At 44.3% G+C, this 24,615-nt stretch overlaps 1 protein-coding gene across 1 annotated transcript in view; it reads right to left on the bottom strand.

The window, feature by feature from the left end:
* The window catches only part of LOC144766891 (membrane-spanning 4-domains subfamily A member 4A-like), a 458,387-nt gene extending 435,375 nt beyond the window's left edge, over positions 1–23,012 (bottom strand). The window contains exon 1 of the mRNA XM_078650602.1: positions 22,852–23,012. The gene's annotated coding sequence lies outside the window, so the exon portion shown is untranslated. The remainder of the gene's footprint in view (positions 1–22,851) is intronic.
* Between the last annotated feature and the right edge of the window lie 1,603 nt (positions 23,013–24,615).

Raw genomic sequence — 24,615 nt, 5'->3', positions numbered from 1 at the left:
GAGCATACCTGTTCCTGTCCGTGTAATTCCCTTGTTGCTTAAACGTCCATCCAATGCCTGTGTAAACTGTGGCAGTACTTCGTGACAAGATCACATCTACAATATAAATGTAAGTATGACTAATTATCCCCTACACAACCACACGATACTGGACTACTTAAGTATTTCTTACAAATGTGCCCGCACATGTAAATAGTTACCAGCGTCTACCGTAACCAAATTCCCCTCGGCGTTCCGATTCACTACGTCTTGCCAAACCGCCCTCAATACGGTGAACCGCCCTTCTGTGACGTCAGCCTCTATGCAACAAATGGGCTCTCTACTCCCATCTATATCCTGTTCCATTGGTAACAACAAAAATAGAAAACAGACTCTGTTCCTACGGGGAACATCGTTTACAACGCGGTGAAAACACCGCGATGACTTTACAACGATGCCATTACAATGCAAGTCGTTACTACGACTTGCGCTGGATGGCGCTGTTGTATAAGGAATATTGCAATTTTATATTTAAACACCTTTCCTACTGTTACGTGGACTGGTGTTGGAATATAAAATTATAATATTCCACAATCCACGCCCTACAACGCAAGTCGTTGTAACGACTTGCTTTGTAATGGCAGCGTTGTCATGTACCGCGATCTAAAAGATCGCGTTGTACTGACATACATCCGTTCCTACATGAATCGTTACACTAACTCACCCAAAATGGCTTCCTCCATACAAACGTGCAAAACCTTATCTGCTCAATCCGATGTGTCAATAGACAGGCTAATTTCTGTCAACAACCTCAGAGTGAAAACCTCTGTAATATCATGCCGCTCGCCGTGAGGTTTCTTTTGCCCTGTGGTGTGTCAGCGACGCTACTGGAGTAGCAAACAGTTATTCCTGCAGCCTGTGTCTTCCAGCGGGAGGAGGTCAACGGTGTGGCCGCAGAGGAGGCGAGAGGCGCGGCCCCGGGACTGCGAGGACCAGCATCCACCACCACCAGCTGGGTCCTCTTCCCGTGTGAGCCGCGCCCCCTCCCAGTGCCACGCCCCCATCGAAAACGTTCATTACCTCTCGCGGCCCCCGCTACGCGGGGGCCGCTCGCCGTGAGGTTTCTTTTGCCCTGTGGTGTGTCAGCGACGCTACTGGAGTAGCAAACAGTTATTCCTGCAGCCTGTGTCTTCCAGCGGGAGGAGGTCAACGGTGTGGCCGCAGAGGAGGCGAGAGGCGCGGCCCCGGGACTGCGAGGACCAGCATCCACCACCACCAGCTGGGTCCTCTTCCCGTGTGAGCCGCACCCCCTCCCAGTGCCACGCCCCCTCTCCCCCAACAGGAATTTAAGGAAGGACATTAACGCGCACCGCGGGACGTGCGCGGGTCGCAGCCCGGGGCGAAGCCCGGGCAAAGGGCGGGCCCTCTACGGCCTGACAAGGCTTGGCTTGGCCACTCCTCTATCGTTCATTAATTAGTCTACTGTCCTCATTCATATCGTAACATCAGGATTATATGCCAGGTATGTCTACGCCCACTGATGACGTTACACCATCTAGGGTGGGTATTTCTATTTCTATTTTGGGCCCACTGGATAAATATTTTGTAAAATCCAAGGCGGAGGTTGACAGAGAGCTGGCCCTGGCAGAGCGCCGTGCAGCTCGACGTCTATCAATTGAGCAACTTAAAAACACAGCTCTGGAACCTCGTGTCAAAGCAATCCCTGACGTCCAGCTGGTCTTCCCAATTCGGGAAAATTCCGATGATGATTTATTCAATACGGACAATGTTCCTTTAATTTTCCAGTCCAGCTCGTCTCCCAAAGATGATAATTTCACTAGTCAGCAACTGGAGCAACCCCTTCTTAGCAGTAATGTAACTACTGACCTTATCGACCTTGATACTCCTAGACCTCCTAACATTCATGAAAGTTCATGTATTATGGAGGCATCTAAATCCTCAGAAGTGGGACAACGAAGACAATGTGATTTATTCACCTTTAAATCCAAAGCCCCTAAATTGTTGAGAGGCTCTAACTCGGTGAAAAGGAAAAAGGTCGTTAATAGATCTCCACCGAAAAAGCGAAGGAAAAAAAGTTTGGGCCAGGCAGATACTATTATCCACAAACTAATGCCCCAAAAGGACTTATTAATGAAAGAACTACATAAAATAGCTGAAGGGGCACCTAATGTCCTTAGAAATACACTGACCGCCCAGGTCCCTCCAACTATAAAAGACTTCGTAGATGCGATGGAGCACCTTATGAAAGCATTACTCATTCCAATAGTGGAGAGAGTAAGGAAAATAGGAACTCAATTGGATACTCTCTTAGGATGCCCCACAACAAACACTTTAATTAGTAATGGTTTGGCAAACCCCTCACCGACTCTTAAAGAGAGAGAGAAAGTCACTAAAGAGGTAAAAATGGCCAACTCTGATATAACAGTAAAAACATCAAATACCCCTACCATACCAACTTCTAAAGCTGCATTGCGCCGAATAAATAAAGTTCCTCTGGGTTCATCCAAACTGCCCATAGACTCTCGAGCACACTCAGCTCAAATTAAATCTCTTATGGACTCGGCAAGAATGGGGAATACCAAATCCATGCGGGATACGAAAACTTTTGTGCAGAAACATAAGAGACCATTGGGTGAGAGACATGTGGATCTACCTCCAGCAGCATCCCACAATGTTATTATTTTAACGGGGGTTCCTCCTTTACCATCTGAAGCAAGATATGAAGACCCTGTAAGCCTCAAAAATAAGGTCATATATTGGCTAAAAAATAACAGGCCATTGCCACCACACCTAAATGGTGATATCATCATGGTGAGGAGAACTAGCTGGGTGGGCCTACGCCCCAAAGATATTGAGGGAGATGTAATTATAATTACTTTTAAAGATCCTAGAGTCACCAACCACATAATGGATTGGTTTACTGCTACCAACAAAGGTCCGATTTTACCCAAATCCTTGCTATATTTCTATCCAGAAGCCTTAATGCCTCCAAAACTATATCGCTCTACACAGTACTATGAGAATCCTATCATCCAATACAACCAAAGACCACCGCGAAATTTTCATTTTCCAGGACAGGGAAATAGGGGTGAAATTTTTCCTACCCAAAATCCACATTTGCATAATGGCAGCCTGTGGAGAAATAAAACCTATTTAACTCCTAGATATGACCAAGCGGGTTATGGTAACTGTTTCCCGCCAACAACTCCCACCTGGAATTTTCCCTGTAATAACTACTATGAACCGCTCTATGGCTTGGAAGATATAGACTGACTCTCTTTAGAGAAGGACCAAAGGGAGGAGGGGGAGGAAAATGTTAGTATACTCTCAAATGTACCATCTATGAAGAGCTTACCGAAAAATAGCAAGATACCAAAAGACCTGGTAAATGGGACAAAGACGCAGCACCCAGTACATGGTCTCCCCCCTCCTGGTCAGCTAAATAACGTAAAAACTTTACCTACCAGTATGGAAATGCAAGATCTATCCTCCAAATTACATATTCTTAGCTGGAACTTGGCAGGTATATCTTCAAAAATTATTCAACCAGCATGGCTGGAGATAGTTAATTCCTATTCTGTCCTGTGCTTCCAGGAAACTTGGGTGCTTACCCCGATACACCTATTGGGCTTCCAAACTTTTCACTCAGCAGCAATAGAGAGTAATCAGGGCAGACACCGGGGGGGACTATGTATATATGTAAGTGTAGCCGTGGGACATAGGATCCGGAAATGTGTACTAAGGGATTCCTACCAAATTATAGTTATGGATATGGGTTCAGCTTTGAGTCTTTTAATTATAAATTTGTATAATAACATCCCCTTAGATCGATTGGAGAAAACATTAGACGACTTGTCTCATTCTATTGTTTCAATTAAAGAAATGCGTGGAGGTGAGTGTGTGACGGCATTCATGGGTGATTTTAATTGTCATATCTGTCAAACTATCTCCAGGGGTGTGTGTGATTTTTCTCCCCCACATGATAGGGAATTAGAGGGCAATATGCCTGATCACTTTGTACATACCAACACAGGGGAATTACTAAATAATTTTATGGCATCTTTTAATTTAGATTTTGCAAATGTCTTATCACTTCCCTTGAAACCATTTAAACCGACATTTCATGGCAGAGCAGTAAATTCTATCATTGATTTTATCCTTTTTTCAAAGATGCATGCCTCCTTCATTTCTTGTTGGGATACTTTGGACCACCTTTTTGGCGATCACTATCCTCTGGCTTTAGCCATTGTGTTACCCCTTGCCAGCACTAGCCATGAAAATCCCGGACCCAAATATGAACAACCTATTAGACTAGGTACACTAAATGGGTATACCCTTAAATGGGACAAAATTAATCCAGCCAATCTTCTTAAAAATTTACTTAAACAGAGATGGGAGGAGATACACATTTGCTTGTCTATAAATGAACACCCTCAATCTATCCTGGAAGCATTTTTAAAAATTCAAGAGAGTCTTAAAACGCTTCTTACCAGACAGTTCAAGCAAGGCCCCACTACCCCACAAGGGTGGTTCGATAACGAGTGTACAAGAGCCCTAAAATCACTGAAGAAAGCTCTTCATACAATACCTAAACAAGTTATGGTGATACGTCAAGCTAGACTCCGATATCATCTTGCTGTTAAAAACAGGAAAAACACCCTGAAGGAAGAAGCTTGGCAGACTCTTTTGTTAACAAGTGAAAATAGGGACTCTTCAGCTTTCTGGAAATTCCTAAATACCCCACTCCCATGGACAAAAACACCTAAGAGACACCTGGATCTCGCAATTGATGGTGATACCTGGGCTGCCCATTTTCAAGATTTATACAGTAAACCTAGTCTTGTAAATAGCACCCCCTCGGATTCCATCCTGCCTCCACATTTAACATCTCCCCTCAGGAGCAAAAGTATTACTAACATTGTGTTTTCACATGAAGAGGTGATGGAGGCAATAAGGGAGAGTCCGACCGGGAAGGCACCTGGCCCGGATGCCATCCCTGCAGACGTTTTCAAGGCTGAGATATATATGTGGGCACCAATACTAACCGCTGTCTTGAATTCAGCAAATGTTTCTGGCCAAATTCCAACCTGGGCTGAAGCAATAGTGATACCCATATATAAAAAAGGAGACAGGCACCTGCCATCATGTTATCGGCCTATCTCCTTGCTCGATTCTACAATGAAGATCGCGGGGCGAATCATCCTGAAACGTTTGCAAAAGTGGACAGAAGAGGAGAACATACTCTCAAGTTTCCAATATGGTTTTCGAACGGGAAGGGGCACAGTCGAGCAGAGCTTGAATTTACATATTATCCTGTCAAAATATGTTGTGATTAAGAGGGGAAGTCTCTACATAACATATATAGACTTAAGCTCTGCTTTTGACTGTGTGGTCCACGACCAACTATGGGAAACTCTTGACCGTCTAGGGATGGACCCATCTATTCTTGATTTCATTATGAAACTGTATAAAGATGCTGGAGCCAGGGTGCGGTTTGGCTTGAAGGGAGAATGTTCACCAAGGTTTACCATCAATAGAGGGGTTAGGCAGGGGTGCATTTTAGCCCCCCTGCTGTTTTCCCTCTACACAAATGCCATTGGTGAGCATTTAAAAACAATTTAATGTGATTACCCTAAAGTGGGAGGCCAAGCCATCCCAATCCTGTTATATGCCGATGATGCGGCTATCATCTCACAAACAAGATTGGGGTTACAAAGAGCGGTGGCTGCATTTACCAACTACATGCATGAAAGAGGCTTGAAAGTCAACATTGGGAAGACCTTTTCTATGGCCTGCAGTAAGGGTAGAAAGAAAATTCCATGTCCTATATTTATCAAGGATCAGAAACTGGAGACAGTTGACAATTTCACGTACCTTGGTATAAGTATAAATAGGAAGGTACTATGGCAGCCCGCTGTCAAAGCTAGGAAACTTGCCTTTGTTAGAGCAATTGGAGGTATACGTGACTTTGCAAGTAAAATAGGAGGGAGGCCAGTAAAACAACTTATTAGGATATATAAAGCCAAGTGTGTTTCTACAGTGATCTATGGGGCCGGCCTCTGGGGTATTGAAAACGACATCTCATCAATCCAAGTGGCAGAAAACAATTTCCTAAGATACCTGTTAGCGACATCAAAAGCAACATCAGTCTATATGATCCACATAGAGCTAGGCTTATCATTTATCATCGATCTAATTAAAGTTGAGCCACCACTTCTATGGCATAAAATCTGGACCACCACCGAGACTGCTCTAAATCGAGATATAATAATGGATATTCTTAATTTGGAGGGGGCAAAACATATGAAATGGTTATCATACGTTAAAAAGATGTTCCAAGAAATAGATCGGCCTGAGTATTATACCGATCCAACGACACTGGAGAACATCTCAAGGAAAAAACTGAGAAAGACCCTATTGGACTACCTAGAAGCCAAAAGGTGGGCGACTCAGAAATCAAATAAATCAATTCAGGCCTATCAAAGGATAACCGTGAATAAGGGGTTACAACAATATCTTTCCACTGACTATTCCTGTTTCACAAGGATGTTGCTTACAAGATTCAGGTTGGGCTCTTTTTTTCGCTTAATAACTTTTCCGATATGCAACGATTGGTCGCGAAATTTGAGCCTATGCCCCTGTGATCATACTTCTGCCCAATCAAACATTCACTCCATATTATTTTGTACTTATTATACCACCCCTAGGAAATCTTTATTGAGACCCTTGCTGAAAAGATGGGGACTAAGGTCTTGCAGAGTTGCGATGGAACGCTTGCAAGAGTTAGAGGACAAGGATGTCATACGCAAAATGGAATATTTTTTTAAATTATTACTTAAATTTAGAAATCCGTTGGTAGGCACAATTTGATTCGGCAATCGCCTAATGATCCTATTGTACATCAGCCTGTTTTTAAAATATTGTGTCCTTCTTAAAATGTATTTTTATGGAAAAGTCACTTTTTAAACCTTACATCTTGCTTCTTTATGATAATTATGTGTTATAATTGTAAATGATTTTCTTTTTAATCAATATTATGAATGCTTTTATGATATTCAATGTAAATATCGAATAAAGCTTATTTTGAACTTTGAACTTTGAATATCATACATAAAAAGTGTGTCATAAACAAAATATCAATGTGTAAAACCTATGATCTATAAATCTCAAGTGTTGTTGTTGCCCACGTTATATCGGTGTAAAAGTGATGGAGATGACCTATACTCCTGATATACAGGTCATAATCAACCTAAATGCTCTGTGTTTCCAAAATTAAGATGTCTCCCAAAGGGGTGTGTTGTATCCATAAATTAATAATTCATTTTGCATGAGCAAATTAAACAAACGAGACACACTATTGACCCGCCCTCCGGTTGGAGGAGCTTCAGGGGTTACGATTGAAACAACATCAGAAACTAGTGGTTCTACTAAGCAGGCTTTTTTAGAATCAGGTCGCACATCAAACCATCCCCCAGACGATCAAACACAAACCAGAACAAACGAACAAGGAGGGGACAAGGGTGCAAAAAAGCAAAATGGCGCTAGACGAAATCCCAAGAGGAACTGATTATGAATATCTCTGATGTTGAATTAACAACCGTGGAACGTTCGGTGTTGAATAAAGGTATGTCCTTTGTACCGACTTATCAGAGCAATGAATTAGAGACAGAAGTGTCTCTTTTCAAATTCATGAGAAAATTGAGGCTGAGGTGGTTTTTCCATCATGTTATGGTGGATTCTCAAACACAGGTGGAAAGCTCACAATCAGAAAAGAAGTTTAAACCCAAAAGCACGTTCATGTCACCAATATCTCAGAAATCCTTAGACTTATTCGAGACATTGGCAAAAAAAGATTTGTCAAAATTAAAATACCATTCAGGAAAACAGAGAAATTTGTCTCGAAGTGAGGCAATAGCATTGAATAGATTGGCCACTAATGACAACATCAAAATTGTCCCTGGAGATAAAGGAGGGGCACTAGTGGTACTTAACACAGCTCACTATTCACTTAAGGTAGACCAGCATGTGAAAGACACAAACACCTACATCCAGTTGGATACTGATCCCACTATTGAATTTCAACGCATTTTATCCATGATTTTAAAGAAAGCCATGGAACTAGGGTGGATCGATGATCAAACCAGCAAGTATCTTACTACTGAACACCCTAAAAGACCCAACATATATATGTTGCCCAAAATGCACAAGAGCTTGACAGACCCCCCATTTCACCCGATTGTGGCAGAATGCGGTTCTATACATGAACCTTTGGGTAAATACCTAGATTATTTCATGCAACCATTAGTACAGAGCTGGTCGTCCTATGTGCAGGACACAACTGACTGTTTAAGGAAACTGCAGGGTATTGAAATTTCAACAACTGACGACGTATGTTTAGGCACAGTAGGTGTGTCAGCTTTGTATACCTCTATCCCTCATAATGAGAGTTTAGAAGCAGCAGAATGGATGCTGCTGAAACATACCTATGAGGAGGATTGTAACATATTTTTGTTAGAATTATTGCATTTCTGTTTATACCATGGATATTTTCGTTGGAAGGATATTTTTTATCTTCAAAAGACAGGAACCTCCGTGGGTTTTACGGGGGCGCCCACAAACGCAAATATGTTTATGGCCAGATTTGAGGATACACACATTCTTAGTAAAGCTGAGTGGACAGAGGGTCTTCTACTGTACATGAGGTATATAGTCTACATTCTGATACTGTGGAAAGGTTCACAAGACAGGTTAAAGAATGTGTTGGAATCATTGAATAATTGTCATGCTATGATCAAGTTCACATACACTATGAGTACAGAGCAGATCAATTACTTGGATTTTAGTATTGAGAAGAAAGGGAACACATTAACCACTAAACTGCACAAAAAACCCACTGACAGGAATAACGCACTCCATTTTGACAGTTTTCATGCACAGTTTCTCAAAAATCAACTTCCGTTGTCTCAGTTCATTAGGGCACGCAGAATTTGTTCAGATGAGTCACAGAGTATACATGAAAGTAAGGTGATGAGTAAGGAGTATAAACACAGGGGCTACCCAGAGGGAGTATTAGAAAAAGCTAAGGTCAAAGCCTGTTCGATACCAAGAGTTAAATTGTTGGAGAAGACCACCAAATCTCCCTCTAGGAGAGAGGTATTTGTGCTAAAATACTTTACTGTTGCTACAGCAATTAAGAAATGTATTTTGAGGAGATGGGAGATTATTGACCAAGAATTTGATTTTAAGCAGGTATTTCCAGAAAACCCCATTTTTGCTTTTTCAAGGTCAAAGAACATGAAGGAGATTTTTAAGCAGGAGACACGGATTACCGATGATAGAGGTCAGAAAGGTATGATGAAATGTCATAATTGTGGGCACTGCGGGAATGTACTAGTTGGAAACAAATTTGCTCACCCACACACAGGAAAAGAAATTCTGTTGAGACATACGTCTGATTGTAACTCTAGTATGTTGATATATGCAATCAAATGCCCGTGGGGGCTTGTTTACACAGGACACACCACGAGAAAAGTTAAAATACGCATGACAGAACATAAGAGTATGATACGTACAGCTAATATCAAATCATGTTTGGCTATGCATTGGAAAGAAATGAATCACACAATTCCTCAGTTAAGATTTACAGTACTGGAGAGAGTGCTTGAGTCCCAACATGTTGATGCTACGCGCGTTGTAGCACAAAGAGAGACATACTGGCTACGTTTCTTGAGAACTCTGATACCCGATGGGCTGAATGATAACATTGAAATGATATGTTTTCTATGATGAATTTTATTGCTCCTGTAATATTGTTCTTATACATGTTTATGTGACTGATTTGTTTGTTTAATTTGCTCATGCAAAATGAATTATTCATTTATGGATACTACACACCCCTTTGGGAGACATCTTAATTTTGGAAACACTGAGCATTTAGGTTGATTATTTCCTGTATATCAGGAGTATAGGTCATCTCCATCACTTTTACACAGCTATAACATGGGCCCCTCCCCTACCTCCGGACCGCCCTCGGCCGAGCATCGACGCCGAGGGCTGGGATTTGATCTTGGCGGCCATATTGGGTGTGGGCCAGGCGAATCGCGCGCTCTAGCAGCGCTATAAAAAGGGAATTAGGGATCGCTCCCAGTGATAACTAAACAGAAGCTACCTTTCCCTCCTGAGGCGGAAAGCCGGGAGGTCTCTGTCTTTACTTTACTTTAGCACCTTAGAATCTTTCCTTTTGCAATTTTAATCGTGTTTAGACCGCGCTTGATTAAGAAGCATTTTAATTAGTCATTGTGTATTTTACTTGTGTGTTTGACAGCGCTTGATTAAAAAGCGCTCGAGATTAGAGACTCCCTTAGCGCTCCTAAGCGCTTTGTGCTCCTTCCCCCCTCCCCTACCTCCGGACCGCCCTCGGCCGAGCATCGACGCCGAGGGCTGGGATTCGATCTTGGCGGCCATATTGGGTGTGGGCCAGGCGAATCGCACGCTCTAGCAGCGCTATAAATAGAACGGTCATGACTCCGCGCAGCGGACGCGGATTGCGGACGCGCCGGATCTGCGCCGGAGTCGTGCCAGAGTCCTGCCCGTCTGCGCCCGTCCGCATTGAGGACGGGCAGGACGGCAGGACATCTGCTCTGGATGTGGCTGCCCATCCGCTCTGTAAGTATTCGTTACAGGAGGTGTTGGAGCTTAAACCGCCAGTACTTGCATGTTCTCACAGAAGTTCTCCGGATGATTTCTTACTATCCCCATGTTGCAGTTGTTTTTCGATAGGCCATGGTGGCCCTAGCCTTTCTCACCCTCCTCATCAGGTAGAACCCATTGCTGACCCTGGACTTACAGCGTTGAGAGAAGATTGCATTCTCATCAATGCTCGTTCGCTGAATAAAAACAACACTGCCTTTAAGGAGTTGGTTCTCGATAGGAAACCTTTGTGGGTCTTTATCACGGAGACATGGGCAAAGGAATCCTCGGGTCCCGACCTTGTTGAAGCAGTCCCTGAAGGGTACTGCCTGGCACGACAGGATAGAATGGGACGTGTAGGAGGTGGACTAGCAATTCTCTACAAGGATAGTTTTCATTGTCATACTCTACCAGTCTCTGACCCCAAGGATACTTTCCAAGTCTTGTACTTCTCTTTAACAGATGTTCATAACCTGGCATTTAATGGGATCTTGGTCTACCGTCCCCCTGGTCCCAGAGCAGGCTTCGAACAGCAGCTGCTCCATGTTCTAGAACCCTATTTTGGCCGTGACAATCTTACTATATTGGGAGATTTTAATTTTCATCTCGAGCTATTGGAGACCCATGATACTCTCTCCCTGTTGGATGCGATGTCTGCCTGTGTACTCACCCAACTGGTGAAAGGGGCCACCCATCAAGCGGGACATACGCTTGATGGGATTTTCTCTAATGATCAGAGGCTGATGGTGAAAGACCCCTTTTTCCTTTCATGGTCAGATCATCTAGCCGTTCCTTTCAATGTGTTTTATCCTATCCAGGGGAGAACTAGTAAAAATCCGAGCAAAATGGAATTGCGTAGGAATTTTAAGAACATCACGGAAAGTTCCTTTACTCCCTGGATATCGAGTCTGTCCATATCCCAGGAGGACAATGTCCAGTTAGCAGTCTCACATTATGAAAAGACCGTAACCGAGGCTTTGGAAGAACTGGCTCCCATTCGCCATTGTTATTCAGCTAGGAAAAGACCATCGGCCCCATGGTTCTCGGAGCACCTAAGACTCCTCAGACAGGAAGCTAGAAGACGGGAGCGCCTCTGGCACTCCAGTTGGGATCTTAGGGACAAGGAAGCCCATAAGATCCTGATAAGGAAGTATAAGCTGGAAGTAATAAGAACAAAACAAGAATATTTTACGACTCTCACTACCTCTCTCTCTTCTCCAAAAGAGCTATTTAGGATAGTGGACTCCCTCACCACTCTTCAGACTCCTGACCCGGTTATTGCTTCACAGGAACTTTGTGATAGCATAGCCTCTTTCTTTCAGACCAAAATCTCGGACATCTATTCCGCCTTGGAATTGCAGAGATCTCTCACCTCTCAGCCTCCTGCCCCCGCTGACTTGGTCCCTGCTCCTTCGGAGAAACTCTCGTTGGGAAGCATGGAATTTTTCCCTCCTCTCTCTTTACAGGATCTAGAGACTCTTCTTAATAAAACCAAATCCGGCTCCCCCCTAGATGCCTGTCCGCTTAAGATCCTGAAGCAGTGTAGAGAATCCCTCTTGCCCCCCCTTGTTGACATCATGAATAAGGCTATGAGGGAGGGCATTTTTCCTCAACAGTGGAAAAATGCGGTTGTTAAACCCTTACTCAAGAAACCCTCTCTTGATCCTGGGGTATTAAAGAACTTTCGCCCCATTTCACTGCTCCCGGCTCCTGCGAAGATGTTAGAAACTCATTTAAATAAACATCTTGCCGCCTTCGTGGAAAGCTCGGGCTGTTTGGATCTTTCCCAGCACGGTTTCAGGAGGGAGCACAGCACTGAGTCTGCTCTGACCATAGTGCTCGACAATATCCGCACACGTGTGGATAAAGGTCAGACCTCCCTCCTGATCCTTAGACCTTACGGCGGCCTTTGATACCCTTTCTCCCTCAGTTTTAACATCTCGTCTGGGGGAGATCGGGGTTCAGGGGGCGGCCCTTAGGCTACTCACCTCTTTCCTCGATCAACGAGAGCAAAGAGTGATGCTGGGCAAATTTCTATCTCCATCCCTGTCTGTGCAATGTGGGGTCCCTCAGGGGTCGGCGTTAAGTCCGACCCTCTTTACCATTTATGTGACCCCCCTTGCCAGACTAATTAGATCTTTTGGGATGGATGTAGTTTCATATGCAGATGACACTCAGATCCTCGTCTCCCTCTCCCAGTCAGTAATCTCGACTGCCTCCAACTTTAGATCTTGTATGGAGGCAGTCGGGCAATGGGTGATATATAATTCATTGAAACTGAACGGGGAGAAGACAGAGGTGATGGTGTTCGGAGGTAAGGAGGAGATATGGTCAGCCGATTGATGGCCAAACTCACTGGGTGTCTGCCCGGCTCCTGCCCCTTCCGCTAAAAACCTTGGGGTCATTATCGATCCCACCCTCACTATGTGCAAACAGGTTAACAGAACTGTTTCTACCTGTTGGGGTATCATCCACATACTGAGGAGGATCAGGCATTACCTCTCCCAACAGGCAAGGAAACAACTTGCTGTTGCCCTTGTTGATTCGCGTCTGGACTACTGCAATGCGCTGTATGCGGGTTTGAATAAAAACCTGCTGCAGCGCTTGCAGGTGGTCCAGAACGCAGCAGCGAGGTTTGTCCTCGATCTACCCCGGCGCACCTCGGCTACCTCTGCCAGAAAATCACTTCACTGGCTTCTTATACAGGACCGGATAGTGTTTAAGACCATGTGTTTGACCTACAGGGCCTTAGCAAAAAGCAGCCCCACTGGAATAGGTTCCATTCTGTCCCGCTATAGCCCCAGCAGGGACCTGCGCTCCTCGAACAGATTCCTTCTTTCAGTCCCCCGTATTCGGAGAGCCAGATGGGGTGGTAAAGCCTTCTCTAATCTGGCTCCCAAGTGGTGGAACGCCCTCCCCCTGGAACTAAGGTCCCTTCCTACTCTTCAGCTTTTTAGGAATGCTCTTAAAACCCATCTTTTTGTGCGGACATATCTATAGTTGTGCCCTGCCCTTTTTCTTGTTCTGTTTTGGTAGGCGCCTTGACACCTTCGGGTTTTAGTAGCGCAATACAAATTGCCCTCATTCATTCATTCAACAACAACACTTGAGATTTATAGATTATAGGTTTTACACATTGATATTTTGTTTATGACACACTTTTTATGTATGATATTACAGAGTTTTTCACTCTGAGATTGTTGACAAAAATTAGCTTGTCTATTGACACATCGGATTGAGCAGATAAAGTTTTACACGTTTGTATGGAGGGAGCCATTTTGGGTGAGTTAGTGTAACGATTCATGTAGGAACAGAGCCCGTTTTCTATTTTTGCTGTTACCAATGGAACAGGATATAGATGGGAGTAGAGAGCCCGTTTGTTGCATAGAGGCTGACGTCACAGAAGGGCAGTTCACCGTATTGAGGGCGGTTTGGCAAGACACAGTGAATCGGAACGCCGAGGGGAATTTGGTTACGATAGACGCTGGTAACTATTTACATGTGCGGGCACATTTGTAAGAAATACTTAAGTAGTCCAGTATCATGTGGATGTGTAGGGGATAATTCATGTTTTTTATACAGTTTCACCCACGTTGGGCACATCGAGTTTTGGGTATACAAAAATAGTGAGGTTTCGTTCAGGCACACAGGTACGTAGATGATTTGGAACTGACAGAGGTGTTTTTTTTTACACAACTTTCCTTTACAACTCTAGAAAATCCCTACACATGGAATCACAGGGTTATAAAGGTATTTTTGAAGATCCATGTTGCATGAGTATCAGGGCTTTAAGTGGGAAAAGAAAACTGGGGGTGCTCTAAAAGGGGCGTGGTAAATCTCTTAAAGGGGTGTGGCCTATCCAAGTATGGGCGTGGTCTAAATCAAGATAACTAGCACTGCTGCTCAAGGGATCCCTTTAATCCCTCGGTGCCTTTCTCCCAACTAAAACTGTGCAGTTTTTCTGCATGAACTTTCAGGTGGAGAGCCGGGGCTATCAAGGGCAGCCAAGTATAAACATTATTTTTGCGCCCGTATCACATCCACACACTCCTTTCACTCTCCCCCCCCACACTCTTCTCTCTGTGTTTTGTCTTCCTCTCTTTCTGTAGGAATAAAGGTACTCTACTGTGAACTTAACCTCTAGAATATTTTTTGGCTGACCCTCTAATCTCCATATTTGGTCATTTGATTGAACCAAAATGGGTCAAAAGGCATTTTGGTGACCAGTTTTGTTTTTAGGTTTACGTTTTACGTTTTATTCTTGTGAATCACGCGAACAGCATCTAACAAATGAAAATACCATCAATATGGAGAAGCCGCCATACAGTAGTGTCTCAGGCGGGCTGACACACACGAGGGGGGTGGGGTTAGAAGGGGGCTGCCGCTGAAGCCCTTTGAGTCCAATGGGTGTTGCGCGCCTGGCTGGGGTCCTCTGCCTCTTCAGCTTTTCATCGTCCCAGGCTGGCACTACGTCATGCCATGACCACTTCTCAGTGAGGAAACTGAGCTCTCACTGCTGTAGCATAGGTTCAGAGATCGCGTTCTAGCCCCCTTAGCTCTCCATCTTGAATACAGAAATACTTATAGAGGCTTACAGCCTTTTTGAAAGATCTCCCATATTTTTCTCCGGAATTGACCGGTTGGACTTTAACAGACACAGAGAATTGAACTTTTTGCCTACAATTCACAGAAAGGACCACTATAAGCTCTAGCTCTATGCCTTGATAAACTACTGTTAAGCTTCAATTCTCCAAGCCCGGGTCTTGCTTGTCATAACCCTGGAGACCCCGGCCGTATAGCCATGTACGGGTACCAAGCATAAATGAGACTTAGTAGTAATCATGGAAAGTGGAGGACACAGGGCCCTTTTATTGTAACACGAAGGGGAACCTTGCATGGGGGCGAGTTATAGGAAGAGCATTTTTTATTCTTGGACTTGCTTAGGCAATCCCGCCTCCCACAGGAGGCAATAATTCACTCTGTTAGGGCTGCGGGCAGAGGTGGCAGTGTGGGGCTGCAGTTAAAGACGGTTCTGAAGTATAGTTTCTTCCAGATAGCTTACCCCCCTGGGGTTACGGGAGGCTTGCCCCCAGCTGCACTTTACCCCTTCAGATCCTACATCCAGAACCTTGGTGCCCTCCAGCTGTTCTTTACCCCCACACTTTACTCTCGACCACCTCAGTGCCCGTGGGCAGAGCTCAGAGGCCACCTGAATGCTCTTTACCCCGGGACCCTGATATGAGCTGAGAGCAGATAACTCTATCTACCCTTTACCCCTTCTCGCCCGCATGGGCGCAGCTGAAATCCCCTGGCTGCACTCTGTGACCTCATGCCCAAGGAGTAGGCACCCTCTGGCTGTTCTTTACCTCCCTTGCCTAGCTCCGTGGCATTCTGTATGGCTAGCTCTCGGTTCCAACCTTCAGACACCGACCTTACTGTCGAGAAAGCGCAAATAACGAGAAAGGAGCAGCTGATACGAGTCAGCCTTGAAGACCTCAGACAGACCAAGATAACCGCGCGCTGGAGCCAGTGACGGGAGGGGGCGTGCACGTGCAGAGTCAGTCAATGGGAAGGCGTCTGCACTGAACACAGGCTGTAGACATTCTCTGCCTGGGCACCAGAGGCGCAACTAGGTCTTAACTTCAGGGGTGGCTAACATAGCAAATAAGGGGCATGGCTAAAGTTAATCAAGGGGGCGCTTGGCAGATATGTGCACTCATATGTAGCTGTGTACCTTCATTTTGCACTGCCGTCCCCTGGCCATTCCACCAACAGCTTCACTATTCCCATTCAGCAGAAGACGTACATTCTTTTTATGGTGCAGCTTTGAGAACACCCACTTTTTCACAACTGCTCGTGAACGTGGATTGTCTACAATCAGCAGATAAAAGAGTACGCTTCCTTTATTACCTTCTTTGAACCTCAGCAATTTACACAACGTTCAAGCAGGTTTCAGGCCTCCAGTTTCTGTGCGCGAGTAGCTTTTCCAGTTAAGGTTTTTCTGAAAATTCAGGCACTTATAGAAGTGTTCATTCAGGGGTGTGGAATTTAATGAAATATGTACTTGTCCAAGGGACAAGTAGCTTCATAAATCTACTTGTCCTGTAACAAAATCCACTTGTCCCTTTGGTGCCACATAGTGTGCCGTAAAATAATGGCAGCCATCTCAATATAGAAGAGCTCTGATAGTAGTTCTCTGGTTAATGTCAGGCTAATACTATAAAAGGATTTGACTTTTGGGGGTTTTCACTAGTTTTTCTCTAATCTTTTCCCATACTGAGAAAAGTTGGACATTTACTACTCCTGACAACGGCAGAAGTAAAGTTTCTTCCAGTGCTGGGAAAAATGTGGTTCGAGGAAAAGTGTACTTGTAAACACTCAGATTTCCACTGGGGCACATTCATCTTTGCTCATGCTAAAATGCAATTCACAAATATTTTCTAGAATTACGGTTTCCTGGCCTACTTAAGGAAATTCATGTGAATTCATGAAAAACGTAAATCTGCATTAATATAAGGACATATATCCTGGGTGCACTTTTGTGACTTTCTTTAACATTTGAGCCCCTAATTCAATCTGAGTTAACCAAGACCTTTTTGTTTTTATTTACTTGATTTCTCATCCTATCTATAGGCTGGCTTCATTGTGTGTGACAACATTCTGCTCTTTTACAAAGCAGTTTTGTTCAGTACCAGGAATTTCTATGGCAATGAGGCCTTTATGAGACCAAATACTGGCTGTCTAGTAAGAACGTGCTGGCGAACAGCACCACACCTCCCTGATCATCCCCAGGTAGAGAAAGGAGCATAGTGCAGGCCAAGTGAGTAACCAGAAAATTGAAATACCCCCCACTTTGATCCAAAGCTCTTATGCCACCAAGCAAGTGAAAAAAGTCACTGGAGTCCTCTCCAGAATTGCTCTGTCTCTTCCATCCAAGCATCCATCCATTCATCCTTTCACCCACTGGTATCTAGCATTTCATCTTTACATGGTCATCCATTCATTCTTTCATCCATTAGCCTTTCACCAATATGTTCGTCCATCTGTTGATTTGTCAGTCCATCCGCTCATCAATATCCAAACCTACCCATCCATCTCCAAACCTAACCATTTCAGCAATCTGTCCATCCTTTCGCTCATCCATACAGCCACCCATTCCCTCCATCCATCTATCCATCCATCCTTTCACTTATCCATCCATCCTTTCACTCTTCCATCCACCCTTTCACTCATCCATCCACCCACCCATCTACCAATCCATCAATCCATCCTTCCACTCATCCATTTATCCTTTACACTCATCCAACCTTTCGCTCCCTAATCCATACACCCTGTAACCCATCCATCCATTCACCTTTTCCTTCATTATAACATCCTTTGTAAATCCACTATCCCCGTCACTCAACCATCCCTGTCACTCATTCATCCATGCATTTAGCCAGCAACACTTCACTCACTCATCCTTTCACCCACACATTCATCCATCCTTTCACTCACACCCACCCTTTCACATTAATTATGAGCCTTTGTCTGTCGAGCTGCAGACAGAAGAGGCCCATCAAGAGCTCCACCTCTACAGTAGCTGCTAAAGTGGGGTGTTCACGAAGCTCCTGTTCATATCTATCCTTCCATCTCCAAACCTATCTATCAAACTCATCCATCCAGCCTTCCTTTCACTCATCCATCCATCCATTCACCCCACACATCCTCCTTTTCGCTCATATTCATCCACCCTTTCACTCATCTCTCCATCCATCCTTATGCTCATACATCCATCCTCCTTTTCACTCGTATATCCTTCCACCCTTTCACTTCCTCCATTTATGCTTTAGCTCATCCATCCACCCTTTTACCCCATCCATCTTCCATTTCGCTCATGTATCCATCCACCCTTTCACTAATCCCTCCATCTACCCTTTCACTAATCCCTCCATCCACCTTTACACTCAACTATCCACCCATCCATCCACCCTTCCACCCGGCTAGCCACCTACCCACCCACTGATTCATCCACCCATCCACCCACTCACTCAGCCATCCATCCATCCATCCATCCATCCATCTACTCTATCTCTCACCCATTAATCCCCCTTTCATTCAGCCATCCATCCTTTCACTCATCCATCCACTTTCACCCCATCCATCCACTCAGCCATCCATCCTTTCACCCTTGCCCATCCATTCTTTCACGTATCCTTCCTTACATCCATCATTTCACTCATTCATTCATGCATCTATCCATCCACCGTTTCACTCCACCCATTCATCCATGCCCCTATCCATCCAACCTTTCACTCATTCATACATGCATCTATCTATCCACACTTTCACTCATTAATGTATTCATCTATCATCCACTCTTTCACTTATTCATCCATGCATCTATACATCCACCCTCTCACTTATTCTTCCATGCATCTATCCATCCACCCTTTCACTCATTCATCAATGCATCTATTCATCCACCCTATCACTCAGCCACCCACCCCTTTCAAATCCATTATGGGCCTTTGTGTGCAGACCTGCAGACTGAAGAGGCCCATCAAGAACTCCACAGCTGCTGTAGTTGCTATGGCAGTGTGTTCAAAATGCCCCTGGTGTATGCACAAAGTGAGATGAGAGGCCTAGTGCAAGACAGAAATGGGGGTGGCCTTAGGCCTGCCTGAAAGCCTCATGGAGAAACTTATGAGCTTTAATGTAAGCCCTGAATGACTAAGAAAACGAGAGGCCAAGGGGAGCAGGTCCGGGCTGTCAGAGAGGGCGGTGTTAGCAGGTTTAGGCATCGGTGTTCAGGAAAGGCAAAGTGCAAATAAGGGGGTGCACGAGGTGCATAAGAAGGGAAAGCACTGCTCATGGGGCTGTATGAGGCCCAAGAGTGGAGCAGCGATTAAAACGCAGGGGTCATAGAGTTCAAGTCAGAGCAAGGGGCCAAGAGGCAGATAAGGCAGCCTCTTACATGCCAGTGCTGTGAGTGTTCTGGAGCTGCAGAAGCACATGTTTGTCTCATGCTCAAAGAAAATAAAAGGAACAGGGGCGGGCCTGGGGGCCACACAAGCTTATGGAGCTGGCTGCAACTTTGAGCTCTGCTATATCTCTGTTGTTGTTCTGCTCTGGGGAAATTAAAGTGCAGGCCCCAGCACCATTAAACTGTCTACTTGTCCTTTGGACAAAATGCAAATTAAAACCTCTTGCCCTCCTAAGAAATCTAGATGTCTCGGGCGTCGGGAGATAGGAATTCCCTATCCCTGCTGAACGTTACAAATTTAGGACTACAAGAACCAGAATGCAGAGAAAACGTTAACTGGACATTTCTAGCGCAAGGAATGGGGAAACGTGAGAATACTGCATAATTTCCTTATTCACGTAACGCCTATTGCCTATTTACGGACTTCAGTGGAGACAGCTTTCAGGACATTCACGATTCTGGGTAGTCAAATTTTTTTTTCCACTGTCACGTTAAAACCTTCACACCTCCCAGCAAATAAAGTCTCGCTTCACGCCATCAGGCTGGGTTTACAATGCACCAGAGAATACCGAATCCCAGCCAATCCCACTTTAAACAATCAACAGAGGTGTGAGGGTGGAGGCGACGACAGGAGAGTCAAATTTCGGGGGGAGGGGGGGGGCTGAAAAATATTTGGGGGGGGGCTAATTCTTCCAGCCGTAACCAGAGTGGCTGTAAGAAGGGCTAAAAACATAACAAAAGCCTCATTTACATTTAAATGGTCTTTTATAGACCTGTGAAGTACTCGGTGCGGCTGCAATTAAAACGTCGCCAGCCGCGAAGCTGTATCAGCCCGGGCTGACACACACGACGGGGGGGGGGCTGAAGCCCGGTAAGCCCAATGGGTGTTGCGCGCCTGCTGGGCACAGTCAGGGCTTTAAGTGGGCTGGGTCTGAGCACCAGCAGTTTTTTTTGGGGCCCACGAAACGGGTCTGGAAAAAAAAATGAAGAAAGGACTACCTTTGCCAGCCGCGAAAATAGAGCCCGATAGAGACCCGTTTCGAGGGTCCCAAAAAAAACTGCCGGTGCTCAGACCCAGACAGACCCGGCCCACTTAAAGCCCTGATGAGTATGATAAACAAAAAGGATCACATGCATGCTGGGACCGGCTGGGTCTATCCCCTTACAAGTATACATTGCATTATTGTTTGAATTACAAGGGAATGTTTTTGATAATTGCAGTAATCCCCCTGATGAAGGTATCATACCGAAATGCATTGGGTATTGTACTGACTAGTAAATGATCTTCGGGAAATCAAATGGATTGTGGTTTATGAACAGTTGAATCGTTTTGAATATTCAAGAAAAAATAATTAAATTGAAGCAATGAAGACTTTATTTTGAATCATATATGGTTTATTTACACTGTTCGTTATTTGCAAATATTTTGGATAAGATTTAATGAACAGACACTATTTGATGAATTTGATACATTGATGACTATCATTTGTTAAGCATACAAGAGGCACCATAGTGGGCCAGTGAACAGTGCGTCTCAACTGACAGGTTTTCTGTTTTGTGGATATACATAGGACCTGGTAGGGGGCGAACCAGGATTTGAGACAGCACCAGTATACACTTGAAGTAAATATTGATAAGAGGATTAAGAATAGGTACACAAGGGAGTGCAGGTTGTCCCATTCTTATTAATTTATTATCAGTGAAATCAACAGGAAAAATTGGCACACTAAACTATAAAACAAGATCACAGTCAGAAAAGAACCCAACCACTGACCTGTCAAACAAGCCTTTCTGTTGCTGCAAGGAGGCCCAGATGAAAGCCCCCCTGCAATTATGCGAATTTCCGTGAGGTTGTTTTACGCATAATTATAGATTTGCCACCTAAGCCATCGTTTGCTGCATATTCTTTAGATTTAACTGAATCAAAAAGTTACTAAAAATGTGGCAACATGTGTTGCTGCACCGTGACAGAAGGCCCAATTCACAGAACTAACTTAAGACAAAATCCTAAACTTACTACCATTTTGGTATTCACAGAAGGAACTTACTCATTTTGCTATTCACAGAAGGCACTTACTCATTTTGGTATTCACAGAAGTTAGGAGTCCTAACTTAAGGACTCCTAAATGCCTTCTGTGAATACGGAAAGTCTTAAAGATAGGATTTTTCTCAGTTTAGGAGTAGTCAAGTTAGGACTCTTAACTTTAGGACTCCTAAATGCCTTCTTTGAATACAGAAAGTCTTCAAGTTAGGATTTTTCCCAGTTTAGGAGTCCTAAAGTTAGGAGTCCTAACTTTGCTACTCCTAAGCTGAGAAAAAAACTATCTTTAAGTCTTTCGGTATTCACAGAAGGCATTTAGGAGTCCTAAAGTTAAGAGTCCTAACTTCTGTTAATACCGAAATGAGTAAGTGCCTTCTGTGAATACCAAAATGAGCAAGTGCCTTCTGTGAATACCTAAATGAGTAAGTGCCTTCTGTGAATAAGTAAGTGCCTTCTGTGAATACCAAAATGGTAGTAAGTTTAGGATTTTGTCTTAAGCTAGTTCTGTGAATTGGGCCCAGACCCTTTGCAACTTTGCAACTTACCAACGAGGTGAAACATTTGCCCAACTGCGTTAACGTGAAAAAATGAGACAAAAATGTAGTAGTGTGACAAAATTTGATATTAACGCATAATTTGCCTAGCATTGCCTCATAATTTAGTCAACTATGAGTAAAGTTTGTACTCTCCTGCCACATTACTCAAGTGGCCCTGCCTATAGGCTAGTTCTATTATAGGTGCCCACAGGAAGGCTAGAGCATCGTCAGAGGGGCGGCTTTTTTTGTTGCAGATTTATATAGAGCGAACTCGACCCAAAGGTATTGGAGCGCTTTACATGAGCACCATTTACGTTACACAACTACACGTTAAATTTTGGTAGGCACGAGGATTTGTGCCTACAGTGAAGTGAAGTGAAGTGAAGTGCCTACAGTGCCTACAGTGAAGTGAAGTGCCTACAGTGCCTACAGTGAAGTTAATTTACAGGGAGCTGAGCCTCTCGCAAACCTGGCTGGAACCCCAGCTTCAAAGGTCGGCCGCCCTAGCCACAACCATATCAAAAGGTCCTCACCTGACGAAAACCGTAGCAGATGAGAGAGCCCTCACCGCGCACTATACATGCGCCCCTCAGGCCCCGCCCCTGGCACTGCCACCATACCTCTATCGTCTGAGGGTGAAGCCTCCTTCGGCGCAGCTGATGCTGCCGCTCCCTCGGGACCGCGTGTTGTTGCGCAGATTCAGTTTGCAGGGGGAGAACAGGCACCGGGGTTTTCTCTACTGAAAGTCGCCGAGTGTGGTGCAGATCCCGCCACCCCTGAGGATCCCTTCCTTCGGCGAGGGTCAAGAGCAGGCCAGAGGCTCATTCAGGACGAAGGGGCGGACTGGGGAGGACTCAGGGGAGGGGGCGATACTCTCGGACACATTTTAGCGAACAACAAATATTTCGTAACAGCGTTTTAGCATCAACAGCCGGGTTAGGGGCGGGGGGTTGACTGGTGACCGGTGGAGGCAGTAATTGGAGGGGCGCCTGGTGTCAGCCAGTGGAGGAGGATGACGACCACCAACCTCCAAACCTAAAGCGCCTTAATGCGTTTCAGACGTCTGAGTTAAACGAGTTCCTTTATTCAGGCTGAGGCAACATGCCAGTACAAGCATTGGCAACAACGAGCGAGGGGCGGGGAGGGAATAATGAACCAGGCGCAGCGCATAAGCCCATTTCACAAAGCATGCTTGACTAGAGCGGGGCAGCCTAATTCGATTTCGCTCCCAAGTACCTTCCGTTTCCATGCACCTCCTTTCATCCTCTTCATCTTCGCCTCTCCTTTGAACTGTCTGCCATTACATGTTTTACCCCTCATTTCTCCTTTGTTTCCCTCAGCCTACACGTTGCTACTCTAGACTCCACGCCCCTCTCTCTCTCTCTCCTCACTCCTCTGCATGAGCCTAACTTTGCCCTGCTGCCTCCTTCCTACCTCTCCCCTTAAACGTCACTTCTTGCTTGCGTGGAAGAATTTTAAATTTTGTAATAAAGAATAATGAATAATAATGTTTTATGTTGGATCCAATATACAAAAGATGACTTAATAAGATTACAGTTAAAACGAATTTATTTACGAGGTATAGAAGTGTTTTTATTAATATGATTTATTGATTTCACATTTATGTTAAAAAAAACATTGTGGTTAGAATGGATACTGTTTCTGTTATTCACTCTTGTATTCAGCCCCTCCCATCTAAACGTTTGAAAGTAAAGTTTATTGAAGAGAATATGCAAAAACATTGGAACAGATACAAAAGATATTCATTTTTGCCTATAACCATAAATAACAAATGTATAAATTGCAGAAAGTAAGACATAGAAGAAGGAATAAGCAGGGGGAAAGTAAGAAAACAAGAGAGCTAGCATTAATCATACACAATTGTGAAAAAAGAACAACTGTATAACAATTCCAGAAACATCTATAAAGGATTAATGCCACAAAAAATTAGACTCAGTAATAGTAATCCAGAACAATTCATGGAGGTTTAGGCATTTCTTCTATTCTAGAATTTTTGCGCATATCCTTTACCAGTAGAATCATTAAAAAAGTTTGTCATAGGTAACCATAAGCGATCCCTTTTATTAGCAAGCGTAACTGGATAAACATATGCTCGGTTAAGTCTGTGATTGTAACAAATTCCATACCACAATGCTTGAAAAGATGCATTAGAAGCATCCCTCCTAGATTTTGTAATCTGCTGAAAAGCAACTGCAAGAAGTATATCAATTATCCCAAAATCCTTGGATTGAGAGGAGCAATCCTCAGAAACACTTCTCAGGAACAGATTAATGAAAGTGAATGGAACATGTGTTGAAAAAATAATGTTTATCTGTTGCCAAACTTGCGACCAGAAATCATAAATAAAAGGACATTCAAATAAC

Source organism: Lissotriton helveticus, chromosome 7 (assembly GCF_964261635.1).
Source record: "Lissotriton helveticus chromosome 7, aLisHel1.1, whole genome shotgun sequence".
NCBI classification, from domain to species: domain Eukaryota; kingdom Metazoa; phylum Chordata; class Amphibia; order Caudata; family Salamandridae; genus Lissotriton; species Lissotriton helveticus.
The sequence above is the reverse complement of the archived record's forward strand: the minus strand, read 5'-3'. Positions and strand labels throughout refer to the sequence as shown.